The following is a 15,708-nucleotide window of genomic DNA, read 5'->3' on the forward strand; positions in this document are numbered from 1 at the left end:
ATTAAAAAAAATAAAAATTAATAAAAAAATTTAAAAAGTAGAGGTATTAGTTCTTCTTTGAAGGTTTTATAGAATTCATTTGTAAAACTATCTGTTCCAGGACTTTTATTCTTGGAATGGTTTTTGATAATTGTTTCAATTTCATTTATTTGTGATGGTCCTGTTCATGTTATCTAGTTCCTCATTACTTAATTTTGGAATTTCATAGGTATCTAGGAAATTGTCCATTTCTACAGGTTCTGTAGCATGGTTTCATATAGTTGTTCATACAAGCCTCACATGATGTGATGAATTTCTGTAGTGTCTGTTGTGATATCTCCTCTTTCATTTTTATTTTGGTCTTTTCCATTTTTATTTTGTCTGGCCAAAGTTTTGTCAATTTTGTTCACTCTTTTAAAGAACAGACATTTACTTTTGTTGATCTTTTGTATGGTTTTCTTATATTCAATATTATTTATTTCTGCCTATCTGGTTACTTTAGGGTTCCTTTGTTCTTTTTATTCTATGTATTTAAGATGTGCAATCAGGTTGTTTATTTGTGCTTTTTCTTGTTTCCTAATGTGTGCTTGTATTTGCCTTAGCTGTGCCCCAAATATTTTGATAGCCTGTGTCTTCATTTTCATTGAACTCTTGAAACACTTTTATTTCATCCTTTATTTCCTCTTTGACCCAGTAGTTGTTAAGGGATGTGCTATTGAGCTTCCACATTTTGGTACTATTACTAATATTTTTTTATTATTAAGTGTTAGTTTCATTCCACTGTGGTCTGAGAAGATGCTTGGGCTGATTTCAATGCTCTTGAATTTGCTTATGCTGTGTTTGTGGCCGAACATATGGTCTATCCTTGAGAATGACCCATGTAGACTTGAGTAAAATGTGTATTCCAGTTTCTTGGGATGAATGACTCTGAAAATCTCCAATAGTTATAGTTTATCCATATCCTCATTTAGCTCTCTCATGTCTTTATTGATTTTTTGCCTGGATGATCTGTCAAATTGAGAGAGTGGGGTGTTGAAGTCCCCTACTATGGCTGTGTTGTTGTTAATATATTGCTGTAGCTCTTTCAGTGGATTTTGTTGTATTTAGATGGCTTCCCACTGGATGCATAGATGCTAATAATTGTTAAATCTTCTTGATTGATTGATCCTCTGAACATTAAGTAATGTCAATTCCTATCTTTTTAAATTTTATTTAATTTAAAGTCTATCACTTAAATAGATTTTCCTGTCCTTTTTTGTGGGCCACTAGCTTGTATGATATTTTTCCGTCCTTTCACTTTGAGTTTGTGTTTGTCTTGTTGAGTTAGGTGGGTTTCCTGTAGATATCATATTGTTGGGTTGTGTTTTCTGATCCATCTTCCAACTCTGTGTCTTTTAATAGGTGAATTCAGGCCATTGACATTTATTAATATCAAATATTGAAGATACTTTAATGCCATTCTTGTAGATTTTTAGAGAGTTCTGATAGGTGGTATATCTATGGTAGTCTGACTGTTTATAGGAGATATTTCAGAACTTCTTTCAGGGTAGGCTTGGTGATAGTTGGTTCTTTCAACTGTTGCTCATCTGATAAGATTTTTCTGCTTCCATCTAATTGAATGGCAGTATAGCAGGATATAGCTGTCTCGGTTGAAAGCCTTTCTCATTGAGCACTTGAAAGATGTCTTGCAATTCTCTTCTGGCCTGCAGGGTTTGTGTGGAGAAGTTTGCTGCTAATCTTATGGGTTTTCCTATGTAGGTGACTCTGTTTTTCTCTTGCAACCTTCAGGATCCTTTCTTTATCCTTAATACTTTCCATTCTAAGTATGATGTGTCTTTAAGTCTGGGTTAATTCTGTTTTCGACCCTCTGGGCTTCTTGAACTTTTATGTCTTTGATGTTGTCTAGACTAAAGAAGTTCTCAGTTACTATGTGCTGAAGAATGCTTCCTTCCCCTCCCTTTCTTTCTTCCTCTGGTTATCCAATGACATGTATATTGTTTCTTTTGAACTCATCCCATAAGTATCTGTTGCTGTTTTTAGTATCTCAATCTTTTTTTTTTTTTTTTTGAGATCTCTTACTTCTTTTTTAGTTGTCTCTAATTTTTCCTCCATCTTCCTAATTCTGTCTTCAGCCTCATTTATTCTATTCTCTCTCCCCTCTACAGTTGTCTGGAGTGCATCTATTTTGTTACCCTGTTCTAATACTGTTTTAACTTGTTCAGCTAGCTGTGTTCTTAGCTCAGTTATTTTAGATTTCATATCTCTAATAGACTTGAGATAATTAGTGTTTTCTTCCAGAGTCTCATTTGTTGTTTCTGCATTTCTGATGATAAATATTTCAAACTCTTCACTCACTTCGTTATTATTTGTTTAACTAGTGTTTGGATGTTGACCTCATTATTTTGTGCTTCAACCTTTGGGGGATTTTAGCTGAACTCTTTTCCTGGTTCATTTCTCCAATGTTTATTCTTTTTGGTTTAACCATTCTATATAATATTTTATGAGGTCCCTCTCTCAGTACTTTTCAAATTATTGATCACTCTTGCCTGAATTGACTTGTGTCTAAGTAATGTAATTAAAGTGTTCACAGTTGTAGAAATTGATAGTTATTTCAATATTATTTTAATCCCTGTGTTGGAGCACAGTGGCTTAAAATATCTTGCTCTTTTTCTTCCCTGTAGGTTATGGGAGCCTGAGGACTTTTAATTAGCAATAATGGTGCCTCGGATAAACCTCATTGGCTATGATACTGCCACTGAGCAAAGCTAGCCTGAGGACTTTTAAACTATAAGTAGGCTTCTTAGCTTAATCACTGACTCCTTACCAAGAGATAAAGCAGGGTGGAACAGAGATAATCCATTGGTTATACAAAGTGTCTCCCACTGCTAGACCACCTAGATAAAGATCTTCTCCTGAGGTTCCTCATTAGTTCTTCATCCTGTGGTGTCAGCACAGGGCCTCCCCCCTCCTGCTCCAGCTTCTGAGGCCAGTAGCAATGTAGACTCATAGTTGCATTTGGTGAGTTTTACAAGAGTCCTCTCCTCCCTTCAGCCATCTTTTTTTGGTGAAACAGACTGGAGGTGGTGTCTCAGTTGGTAAACTGCCAGACTGTTACCAGCCACTTAATCTCTCCCTTGGCTCCTTTCTACCCAGGAGCCACACATGTTGTACTCACCGGTGACTTTTTGGGTTCCTGAAGTCATTCTAGTCCTGTCTTGTTGTGGTCCTTTGGTATTTCTACTTGATCCAGAAGTCGAGAGGAGAGAAACATAGCTGCTATTGCTCCATAGTCCCACCTTTGGAAGTTCCTGGATACCTAATTCCTTAATTTAAACAAATTACTTAATTTCTCTCAAACAAATTTCCCCATCTTGGGTCTGGATGGTGGTGCACCTGGCTGAGTGCACATGTTACCAATCACAAGGACCCAGGTTTGTTCCCTTGGTCCCCACCTGGAGGGGGAACACTTTGCAAGTAGTAAATTAGTGTTGCAGGTTTCTTTCAGACACTCTCCCTCTATAATTCCCTTCCCTCTTGATTTCCAGATATCTCTATCCAATACATAAATAAAGATACCAAAAAAAAGATAACACAAATTAAAAGAAAAAAATCATTAGAATGAGATACTAGATCATGAAGATAACTCAATGTTTAAACACTGAATTCACATGCTTGGGATCCCTAAGGACCCAGATTCAATCTCCGGCATCATCATATTCTAGATAGGAGCAGTGCTCTGGGATGTCTAGCTCTCATAAAAATAAAGGAGATGTTTTAATATAGTTCCACTTATTTAATCTTGTTTTGGTTTTACATGCACTTGGTTGAATCTCAAAATACACACTGGATTTTTAAGGTCCTGAAATCTTTCACTGATGATTTCTTATATGCATTGTATAGTTATGAGTCTATTATTTAGATCCTTGATCCATTTTAGTAAGTTTTGGAGTTAAATTGTGCTCTACTTCTAATTTCTACAGCCTTGTCCATTGTTTCCAGTATCATTTATTCAAGAGGGAATCCTCTCTCTCTCTCTCTCTCTCTCTCTCTCTCTTGTTTTTGTTTTTTACCAAAGCACTTATAAGCTCTGGTTTATGATGGTATGGGAGTTGACCTGGGGACTTCAAAGCCTTGGGCATAGGAATCTCTTTGCATAACCATTATGCTATCTACCCCTGGCCAAGGAAGATTTTTTTCTACCTCTCTCCATTGAATGGTTTTGACTCCATTGACATATATTAAGTGTCCATATCTCTGTGGGTTTATTTCTGGAATCTCCATTTCACTGATATGAGTCCTTATTTTTGTTCCAATACCACACTGTTTTATTTTAATTTTTCTTCTGAAAATATTTATCTTTTTTGATAGGATAGAGAGAACTAAAGAAAGGGAGGGAAGATAGAGCAGGATAGAGAACGAGACACCTGCATCCCTGCATCATGCTCATGAAGCTCCTTCTTGCAGGCAGTGAGCATGGATTTCTACTTGGATCCTTGTCCATGGTGTGCATTCAATCAGGTGTGCTACCTGGTCTCATTATAGTTTTTTTAATATTTATTTTATTTATTTATTCCCTTTTGTTGCCCTTGTTGTTTTATTGTTGTAGTTATTATTGTTGTTGGACAGGAAAGAGCGAAATAGAGAGAGGAGGGGAAGACAGAGAGGAGGAGAGAAAGATAGACACCAGCAGACCTGCTTCACCACCTGTGAAGCGACTCCCCTGCAGGTGGGGAGCCGGGGTTCAAACTGGGATCCTTATGCCAGTCCTTGTGCTTTGTGCCACCTGTGGTTAACCCGCTGCGCTACAGCCCGACTCCCTCATTATAGTTTTAACTACAATTGATCTTATAAATTTAAGTGAAAGAGTGTGATATATCTATTATCCCATTATCCTCTTTTTAATTATTCATAGGTTATGTGTGTGGTTTAAATATTTATTTATTCCCTTTTGTTGCCCTTGTCATTTTATTGTTGTAGTTATTGTTATTGTTGTCATCATTGTTGGATAGGACAGAAAGAAATGGAGAGAGACGGAGGAGGACAGAGAGAGGGAGAGAAAGAGAGACACCTTCAGATCTGCTTCACTGCCTGTGAAGTGACTCCTGCAGGTGGGGATCCAGGGCTCCAACCGGGATTCTTACACCAGTCCTTATTCTTTATGCACATGTGCTTAACCCACTGCACTATAGCCTGATTCCTATGTGTGTGTGCTTTAATGATTCCATAAAACTTTTTGCACAAGTTGTTCAATTCTCAGTACCATCAGATGCGGGAACAAAGCAGTGTTCTGGTCTTCCTTTCATAAAAAATAAATATTTTTACTAATTTTTTTAAAATTTATTTTTTCTTTAAGAAAGGATAAAGTAACAAAACCATAGGGTAGGAGGGGTACAATTCCACACAATTCCCACCACCCAATTTCCATATCACATCCCCTCCCCTGATAGTTTTCCCATTCTCTATCCTCTGGGAGCATGGACCCAGGGTCGTTGTGGGTTGCAGAAGGTGGAAGGTCTGGCTTCCCCGCTGAACATGGACATTGGTAGGTCAGTCCATACTCCCAGTCTGCCTCTCTCTTTCCCTAGTAGGGTGGGTCTCTGGGGAAGCAGAGCTCCAGGGCACATTGGTGGGGTCTTCAATCTAGGGAAGCCTGGCCAGCATCCTGATGGCATCTGGAACCTGGTGGCTGAAAAGAGAGTTAACATACGAAGCCAAACAAATTTTTGAGCAATCATGGAACCAAAGGTTGGAATAGTGGAGAGGAAGTGTTAGTGGGGTACTTACTGCAAACTCTAGTGTACTTCTGCTTTCAGGTATATATTTTGCATTAGTTTATGGATATGTGTGAACATATGCTCTCTCTCACAGAAACTGGTGTATATCTAGGATTTTGGGACTTTGTTAGAAAGCAAAACACCTGTGATGGAATTAGAGAATACTATGAAATGAAAGGTTTCACCCGAGTAATGAAACTGAAGGGTTGTCATTCCACACCTGAAGTCTCTGGACACAGTCTGAGCTGAAGCATGTTGAGGTGGCAATCGCTGCATTGATTAAGTTGTGACTGGCAGATGCAATATTATTTGATATGGATTGGGAGAGGCATGTGGGAAAGTGGTCCCTATCCTAAGGTTCCAGGACTGGGGTAAATATAGGCTCTCTAGTGGAGATGTGAGGTTCCTGCTGTCTTAGGGTTCAAAAAGACAATGGATAGTTAATGTTATCATCACATTATTTGGTAATTGGGTTATCTTTGAAAAGTCCTCTTGTCAGAGTTTGCTGTATAGTACCCAGTATCTTGTATGTAGCTGTACCATTAGTTGCTTCTGATCTACTTGGTCTAGGCTTTTGAGAGAGTCCACATATCAAATATACAGTCTATATATTAAAAAGACACAGTCTGTGTTTTAAAAACTTCGAGACATACAATTAATTTCCCCCATCTCATACTAATTATCTAGTGATTTATATGACTACACTTTACTAGAAGTGTACATAAACACCAGTGTTAAAGGGTTCCTCTGTCCCCACAACCTCTCCAGCATTTGTTGCTGCTGTCCTTTTTGATGTATTCCATTCTTACAGGATTGAGGTGGTATCTTAGTGTTGTCTTAATTTGAATTTCTCTGACAATCAGTGACCTAGAGCAGTTTTTCATATCTTTGTTAGCCTTTTGGATCTCCTCTGAGGTGAATATTTTGTTCATATACTCTGCCCATTTTTGAATGGGGTCATTTGCTTTTTTGGTGCTAAGTTTGCTGAGCTCTTTATATATTTTGGTGATTAGTTTCTTGTCTGATGTACGGCATGTGAAGATCTTCTCCCATTCTGTGAGGGGTCTTTTGTTTATTTAATAGTTTCTTTGGATGTGCAGAAGATTTTCAATTTGATGTAGCCCAATGGGTTTGCTTCTGCTTTAGTCTTTCTTGCAATTGGGTTTATTTCATCAAAGATGTCCTTGAGGTGTATGTTGGAAAGTGTTTTATCAATGTTTTCCTCTAAGTATTTGGTTGTTTCTGGTCTAACATCCAGGTATTTTTGGTCCATTTGGAGTTGATTTTTGTTTCTGGTGAGATAAAGTGGTTCAATTTCATTCTTCTGCATGTTACCCCAGTTTTCCTAGCACCATTTATTGAAGAGAGCCTCCTTCCTCCATTTAATCCTTTGGGCCCCCTTATCAAAGATTAGATGTCCATAGGTGTTTTTTTTTTTTTTTTTTTTTTTTTGTGGTCCATTAGGCTGTATGATAGTTTTCCATCCTTTCACTTTAAGTCTGTGTTTATCTTGTTGTGCCAGATGGGATTCTTGCAAGCAGCATATAGTTGGGTTATGTTTTCTGATCTATCCCCCCACTCTTTCCTTTTGATGGGTGAGTTTAATCCATTGACATTTATTAATATTATGGATTTAATGTATTGTAGTGCCATTGTTCAAAAAAATAGTTTGCTCTGATATATTGCAAGTATTATAGTGATGATCTTCTTTATAAGAAGCCTTTTAGAACCTCTTTTGGGACTGGTTTGGTGATGGTTGCCTCCTTTAACTGTTGTTTGTCTAAGAAGGTTTTGATCTCTCCATCTAGTTTGAATGAAAGTCTAGCAGGATATATTATCCTCGGTTGAAACCCTTTTTCATTCAGGGCTCCATAGATATCTTGCCATTCTCTTTTGGCTTTTAGAGTTTGAGTGGAGAAATCTGCTGATAGTCTTATGGGTTTTCTCCTATATGTGACTTTTTGTTTTTCTCTTGCAGCCTTTAGGATACTTTCTTTATCCTCACTTCTCATTTTGACTATGATGTGTCTTGGTGTCATCAGGTCTGGGTTGATTCTGTTTGGTACTCTCTGGGCCTCTTGAATCTTGATGTTCTTTCTGTTATTCATGTCTGGAAGTTTTCTTCTATTATTTCCTATAGAATGTTTGCTTCCCCTTCCTCTCTTTCTTCCTCTGGCATGTCAATTATATGAATTTTACTTCTTTTCAGATCATCCCATATGTCTCTGTTGTTGTTTTCTGTGTCTCTCAATCTCTTTTTGAGCTCTTTCACCTCATTCTTAGTTTTCTCTCACTCATCCTCTGTCTTACTAATTCTGTTTTCTTCTTCTGTTAATCTGCTTTCCATTCCCTCAGCTTCATTCCTCAGTTCCGCTATTTCAGCTTTTAGTTCTCTGATTGCCTCGAGATAATCAGTATTTTCCTTGGGGGTCTCAACTGTTGTTTCCCTTATACTGCCATTCCTTTTCTCCAATGTTGTTTTCATTTCTTTTTTTTTTTTTTTTTTTTTTTTTTAAATTTTTTTTTTTTATTTAAATTTTTAATTTAAGAAAGGATTAGTGAACAAAAGCATAAGGTAGGAGGGGTACAACTCCACACAATTCCCACCACCCAATCCCCATAACCCACCCTCTCCCATGATAGCCTTCCCATTCTCTAGCCCTCTGGGAGCATGGACCCAGGGTCGTTGAGGGTTGCAGAAGGTAGAGGGTCTGGCTTCTGTAATTGCTTCCCCGCTGAACATGGGCGTTGACTGGTCGGTCCATACTCCCAGTCTGCCTCTCTCTTTCCCTAGTAAGGTGTGTCTCTGGGGAAGCTGAGCTCCAGGGCACATTGGTGGGGTCTTCAATCCAGGGAAGCCTAGCCAGCATCCTGGTGGCATCTGGAACCTGGTGATTGAAAAGAGAGTTAACATACAAAGCCAAACAATTTGTTGAGCAATCATGGATCCCAAGATTGGAATAGTGGAGAGGAAGTGTTAGGGAGATACTCACTGCAAACTCTAGTGTAATCCTGCTTTCAGGTATATATTTTGCAGTAGTTTATGGATACGTGTGCACATACGCTCTCTCTCACAGAAACTGGTGTATGTCTAGGTTATGGGACTTTGTTAGAAAGTGAACTACCTGAGATGAAATTAGAGTGTACTATAAAAGGAAAGGTCTCACCCGAGTAATGAAGCTGAAGGGTTGTCATTCCACACGTGAAGTCTCTGGATACACACTGAGGTGAAGCATGTTGAGATGGCAATCGTTGCTTTGGTTAGGTTGTGATCGGCGGATGCAATATTATTTGGTATGGATTGGGAGAAGCATACGGGAAAGTGAGCCCTATCCAAGGGTGCCAGGACTGGGGGAAGTAGGGGCTCTATAGTGAAGATGTGAGGTTCCTGCTGTCTTAGGGTTCAAAAAGACAATCAATAGTTAATATTATCATCACATTATTTGTTAATTGGGTTAACTTTGAAAAGTCCCTTTGTTATGGTTTGCTGTACAGTACCCAGTATCTTGTATATAGCTGTGCTATTGGAAGCTTCTGATCTACTTGGTCTAGGCTTTTGAGAGAGTCCGCATATCAAACACGTAGCCTATCTATTAAAAAGATTCAGTTTGTCTTTTGAGAACCTTTGAGACATACAATTGATTTCCCCCTCTCATATTAATTAACTACTGATTTATATGTCTACATTTTGCTAGGAGTGTACATAAACACCATTCCCATCACCAAAGGACTGTGACCCATCCCTCCCACCCATTCCCACCGTTGTTTTCATTTCTGTGATTAATAAGTTTATTATTGCTTGCATACTTTTCTTATCTATGGTTACTTCTGACTGATTTGTAGTTTCTTCTGGGCTTTTGTCTTCATTTATTGGAGTAGCAGTTTTATTTGTTTTTGATCTACCCATTTTTTGATTTATGTGTTACTTTTTTATGCTCTGTTGTTCCTCAGTTGTTGTGTTTTGAGTACAAGCAACACTGTACTAAATACCTTTATGACAAATGCAATCACCAACCTCAGGAATTACAATAGCAACTGAAGCAAGGATAGAAGCAGTTTAATCACTACCAGTTAGCCATACAACGTCTCCAGTCCATGAAAAAATAGCAACCAAGTCCAAGTGAAGAAGAAAGAGAAAATAAAGAAGGGATAGCAAGAATATACAGTTATGCAAATCTATTATCCACTGTATATTCTAGGGGTAGCAAGAGGAGAAAGGGAAGTAGAGCAGAGATACACACATAGAGTCCACTCTGAGTTGGATTTATTCCCCAAAATAATTCACAAATGAATATCAGTGAATTCAGAAAGACAAAGAAGAAGGAAGGAAGAAATGGAAGACAAGATAATAAAAAAATAGAATCAAGAGAGAGAAAAGAAAAAAAAGATAAGAAAAAGAGCTGTAATAAAAGAGCAGTGAAAGAAGAGTTTTTAATTGATCAATTTGTTTTTTATTTTATTTTATTTTATTAATTAGCTAGGAGGAGGGAGAAGGGGAGAGTCTGTAGAGGAGTTAGGAGTAATGAGAGAAGTTCCTCTCACAATGGATAAGATGCCAGTCCCCTAGCAATGAAAGATACCCTAAGACTTAATTCTGGGCAACCTAAAGGAGGGGGGGAAGATATATACCTTTATATAATATTAATAATAAAATAGAACAGGGTAAAAAACCTGTCCCAGATTGCCTCTAGCCTCCTGAGCAGAGGCAGCTGATTTTTAAGAAAGAGAAAAAAAAAAAAACGTCAGGACTAGAGAATAATAGCAGGAATAGACAGTTATGCAAATCTACTATCCACTGTATATTCTAGGGGTAGCTAAAGGCGAAAGGGAAGTAGAGAAGAGATACATGCAGAGAGAGTCCACTCTGAGTCAGATTTCTTCCCCAAAATAATTCCCAAATGTGTATCAGTGAATTCAGAAAGCTGAAGGAGGAAGGAAGAAAGGATGACAAGAATGAGAAAAAGAAGAAAAAAGAGAGAGAGAAAAAAGGAAAACATAAGAAAAAGAACAGTAATAAAAGAGCAGTGAAAGGAAAGAGTCATTTATTTATTTATTTATTTATTTATTATTATTTAATTAGATATCCGGGGGGAGGGAGAGAATGGGTAGGAAAAGTGAAGTAAGTTATTTTTAGCAGTGAATAAGACACCCAGTCCCCAAGTAATGGAAAATACACTGAATTAATTCCGGTCAACCTGAAGGAGGGGGGGAAAGGAGTACACCTTTATCTTGTATTGATAATAAAATAGAACAGAGTAAAAAACCGTGTTCTGTCTTCAGCTTGGATGACTTCAGATTGCCTCAGGCCCCCTGAGCAGAGGCAGATGATTGGCTACTTAGAAAGAAAAAAGGCCAAAGGTTTCAGAAGGGAATAGAATTAGAATGAATGGTACCCCCTGGTCGGACAGGAATCTTGGTAAAGAAAGAAGCTCAGCAGGGGAGTCTTCTAGGAGTAGATATCTGGTCCCCAAGGACTAGTTATGCAGGCGGGGGGGGGGTTCATTTTGGGAATAATAATTTAAAAGAAAAAATTTTCCCTTTCTTTTTACTCTGTTTTCTACCCCAAATTGAGTTATAGTCACCTCCTTGGTGTCACCGCTAGGACCCCTTATTGACTGGCCTACTAAAGGCAAAAAATCCTACCTTTTCCAGTAGTTGTGGTTGGAGCTCAAGCCACTAGCAGCTTCTCATTCTGCCATCTTCTGGAATCCCCTAAAATTTTATAGTCTCCTCAAAATAAGGAGATTTAGTGATCCACAGCCTTTTCAGGTCCCCAGTGGTGTATTTATAAGTCAAGGATACTGGACCAACTTACTCTTCCATGAGCTCCTTAGATAACTTACACAGGGACATGAGAAATTGTACCCATGTGTCATGGACTACAATGGAAATCATTAATTCCCTAATGAAAATGATTAAAACAAATGAAGGTCTATCTGTTCAGAGTTTCCACAGACATAAGAGAGAATAAATTATTGTTTTTATTTTAAAGATTTATTTATTTTTTTAATTTACATGAGAGAACCATAGCACCAGACAGGTACATGAAATGCAGGTGATTGAACTCAGCGTTTCATACCTAAAAGTACAGTGTTTTAACTGCTACACCATCTCCAGGATCACCACAGATAAAAGCTTTATTTCCTTATCCACTGCATGCTACAGTCATACTACTCTAAACATGTCTAATATAGATCTTATCTGATCCACATCCACTGCAAATTTTAAATCAAATCACTAACTAAAATAATCATCATTGTCCTTATTGTCATTATCATCATCAACATCATCTTGCCTAGAGTGTACAGTGAATTTTGCCCCAACCCTTCAGGTTCTGTGAGGCCATGTACTGACTGAAATTCCTTGTGATTGAACCCATCCAACTTATGGAAAATTAGTGTCTTCAGTTTATTCCAGACAAGTTATCAACCTCTTTAAGTGATGGCTATTTCAGGAAGGTCTATCTGTATTTTTGTATGGATAAGAAGAGCTGCCTGGGGGAAAATAAAAACAACTTATCACAGTAATTTTTTTTGAGTTAGCTATGCTGTACAACTGGAGTCAAACATCAGCTAACTTGGATAGGGGGAGGTGTTGTTGTGCGTGGGCTGCGGGAGGAGAAGGAGAAAGAGAAGGAGGAGGAGGAGGAGAAATAGAAGAATAATGCAGAAGAGGAAAGAGGAGTAAAGGAGAGGAGAGGAGAAGAAAGGAGAGGGGAGGGGAAGAGAGGGGAGAGGAGAGGAGAGGAGAGAGGAGAAGAGGAGAGGAGAAGAGAGGAGAAGAGAGGAGAGGAGAGGAGAGGAGAGGAGAGGAGAGGAGAGGAGAAGACATATAGGGCAGGCAGGAGATGGGAGCACCAGAGGAAGCTCTGACAAGCATCTCCCCTTGTGGTCTTTCCTAATCAAGAAATATACTATAGGTCAAAGAGTCAGGTGGAGGCTCACCAGGTAGAGCACATATGTTACCATGCATGAGCATGAGCGTTTGAGCCCAGGTGCCAAACTGCAGGAGAAAAGTTTCATGAATGGCATCTCTCCTTATCACTATCTCTCTGTATCTCTCTAGATCCCTATCTCTCTGCCTTTCACTCTCTTTAAAAATAGCAGCCATGAAGGCACTAACCCCCAAAAATAGCCCTGACAAAGATAAAGAAAGAAAAAAAGAAAAGATAAAGAAGTACTGAAAGATATTTTATATATATATATATATATATATATATATATATATATATATATATATATATATATATTCATGTGATTGACACACACAAAGAGTATTTATGTAGACACATACAATCTTTTAAGTTTATAGAACCAGTATTATAAAGAAACTTCTCTATTGAGTTCTCTCTGCTTCACTTTAAGAATGCTTGAAGGAAAATCTCTACAGAGTGTTTTACAATCCACCCAAAACAAAACAGGCTGAGATGAGGTAATGGCTTGTTTGGAAAAATTGTGCTGGAATAGAACAAGGAGAAATCCTTGCCATAAAAATATTTTTATTTAATAATTGGAGAAACAGAATGAACCACCTGCAGTTTATAAATCAGTGTTACCATATGGCATATAACATGTGCTAATAAATTCTTCTAAACACAACCCAAGAAGTGAAGCCCTTAAAAAGAGGTTTTTGAGCATGCAATCCCATTTTATATTGGTTGGCTTCATATTATAGATTTTTCCCTGAAACTTTAAATTAATAGCTTATAAAATTGTACTTTCAACTTCAAGTCAAACTCTTACTGGTGATAAAAATACATAGCAGAACAAATTAGTGAGGCATTATTTATAGTGATAAATTTATGTAAGAATGTGTCATATTTGAATGATCTTACAGAACATTCCTCAGTTTTTGTTGATGGTCAGTTTTGTGGTGAATTTGGAAGCTTTAAAAGCAATTGTTGGCCAATGGCAAGGTAGCTTTAGCATTTTAAGCACAACATTGTACATAACTCTAAGTATCAAATACTCATACACGCCCCCTTCTAAATTTCCTCTCAATCTTTCTTCATGTTCTTTTGGAAGAAAAGTCTCTAGTAGGGGTACAGAGCATAATGGTTATGCAAAGAGACTCCCATATCTGATGCTCCAAAGTCTCAGGTTCAATCTCCCACACCACCATAAACCAGAGCTGAACAGGGCACTAGTTACAAAAGGGGGGGGCTATCACAATAAATACAAGTTCAATACATCTCCCCAATAAATAAATGCATACATAAAATATATTTTAATGATATCTTAATTAGCATCCAAGCTTCTTTTGATTACTGCATATGTGACATTTGAAAGAAGAGCTTTTGAACAACTAGCATGTCACACTGTAAGTTGAATATCTTCCTAGACATCATTATAGGTCAAGAGACCAAGTGTTCCAGCCCCATATATTTCCTGTGTACCTCATGCTGACTAGTCATTATGTTCTAACTAAAATACTGACTCTGTAAAGTAGACATGGAATCTTTAAAGAATGTCTTATGTGGACACATTTGAGAGAATGCTGCTGCTTCCAACTGAGAACAAACAAGGGCAATTTCTAAGACTTCCATTTTTTCCCCTCAGTTGTCTTAAACATCTTTGTTGTTGAGCCAGATGTTATTGTGCGTGGGCCGTGGAGAAGAGAGAGGGGGTCCAGAGCGAAGAGGAAACACAAATCTTTATTTGCGCTGGCACCTCAGAGTTGGGTGCTAGAGAAGCAGGTTGGGCCACGTGGAGGTAGCAAAAATGGCTGCCACACGCAGTAACCTTTCCTGCGTCTGAACACAGGAGTGAAGTGCTGGCAAGAGAGAGAGGTGCGGAAGAAGAAAGGCTTTTATAGGAGCAGCTTTTGCGAGAATGGGAGGGGGGAGGAGTAAACAAAGCACTCCGGATATTGTGGGGATATAGACAATGCCCTGAGGGCATAACATGGTGGAACAGGCACTCTGAGAATGTCCCAACTCTCGCGGGAACTAGCAGTAGCCTGAAGAGACAACATGACAGATGTGACTGCATCGGCATAATTTCCCAGCATCTCCCCATTTCCTTTTATCTAATGCCCAGGGCAACAGTGTGTAAAATCTGTGAACTACTCAGGGTCAGTCTATGAAAAACCAGCAAAGTGAAGGGAAGAAAGCTGCTGTAAATTGTCTAAAGTGTCCAAAGGGTATACCAGCAAGTCTGATAAAAGTCTCAGTCCAAAGTAGGCGACTAGGGGGAGAAATGGCAGGGGATGAAATGCTGCATGAGGAAGGTCAGCCTCTGGAATTCTGCTTTTCTGTAGAGAGTGAGCTGGAACCACGAAAACGTGACAGGTCAAAGCAGAAGCAGGAAAGGCAGACAGGCAGTAAAAAAGGTCTGTCCTTTGAGTCTGTGAATCAGGTACTTCAGATCGTGTCAGGTGACATCTAAGGTTTCGGGGGGTTTGCCACTGTAGTCATGCCATCTAGTGGGTGATTTCAGGGTGTGCAGGGGTCCAAATGTTTTTTTTTTTCTGGGATTCCTGTGGAAGAAACACAAACAATCTGCTTCTCATGTTTAGCAGGGCATCTGATTTGAATGCTTTATAGAAAAAGAGGTTTGGTGCCTTGACCAACTGAGTATTGGGGGATGTATCTTTCCTATTCATTTATGATTATATTTTATATTATTTGTCATGGTAGTCAGCCATTATCTGGAAGGTCCTGGGTGATTCATGGGGAAAAATAACTTATCTTTTAACAGAGACTCTAAGGTGTAGGGAAGCGGGAACTATCTTATCCCTTTTTTTTGTTATCTTGCCTTTTGTTGACCTAGTTGTTTTATTATATGTAATTATTGTTGTTATTACTGATATTGTTGTCGTTGGATAGAACAGAGAGAAATGGAGAGAGGAGGGGAAGACAGGGGGAGAGAACGAAACCTGTAGACCTGCTTCACTGCCCGTGAAGTGATTCACCTGCAGGTGAGGAGCAGGGGGCTCAAACTGGGATCCTCAAGCC

At 38.5% G+C, this 15,708-nt stretch overlaps 1 pseudogene; it reads right to left on the reverse strand.

Moving 5' to 3' along the window:
* Positions 1-2,676: 2,676 nt before the first annotated feature.
* Positions 2,677-2,746, reverse strand: LOC132537136 (U4 spliceosomal RNA; annotated as a pseudogene).
* Positions 2,747-15,708: the final 12,962 nt, after the last annotated feature.

Source organism: Erinaceus europaeus, chromosome 2 (assembly GCF_950295315.1).
Source record: "Erinaceus europaeus chromosome 2, mEriEur2.1, whole genome shotgun sequence".
NCBI classification, from domain to species: domain Eukaryota; kingdom Metazoa; phylum Chordata; class Mammalia; order Eulipotyphla; family Erinaceidae; genus Erinaceus; species Erinaceus europaeus.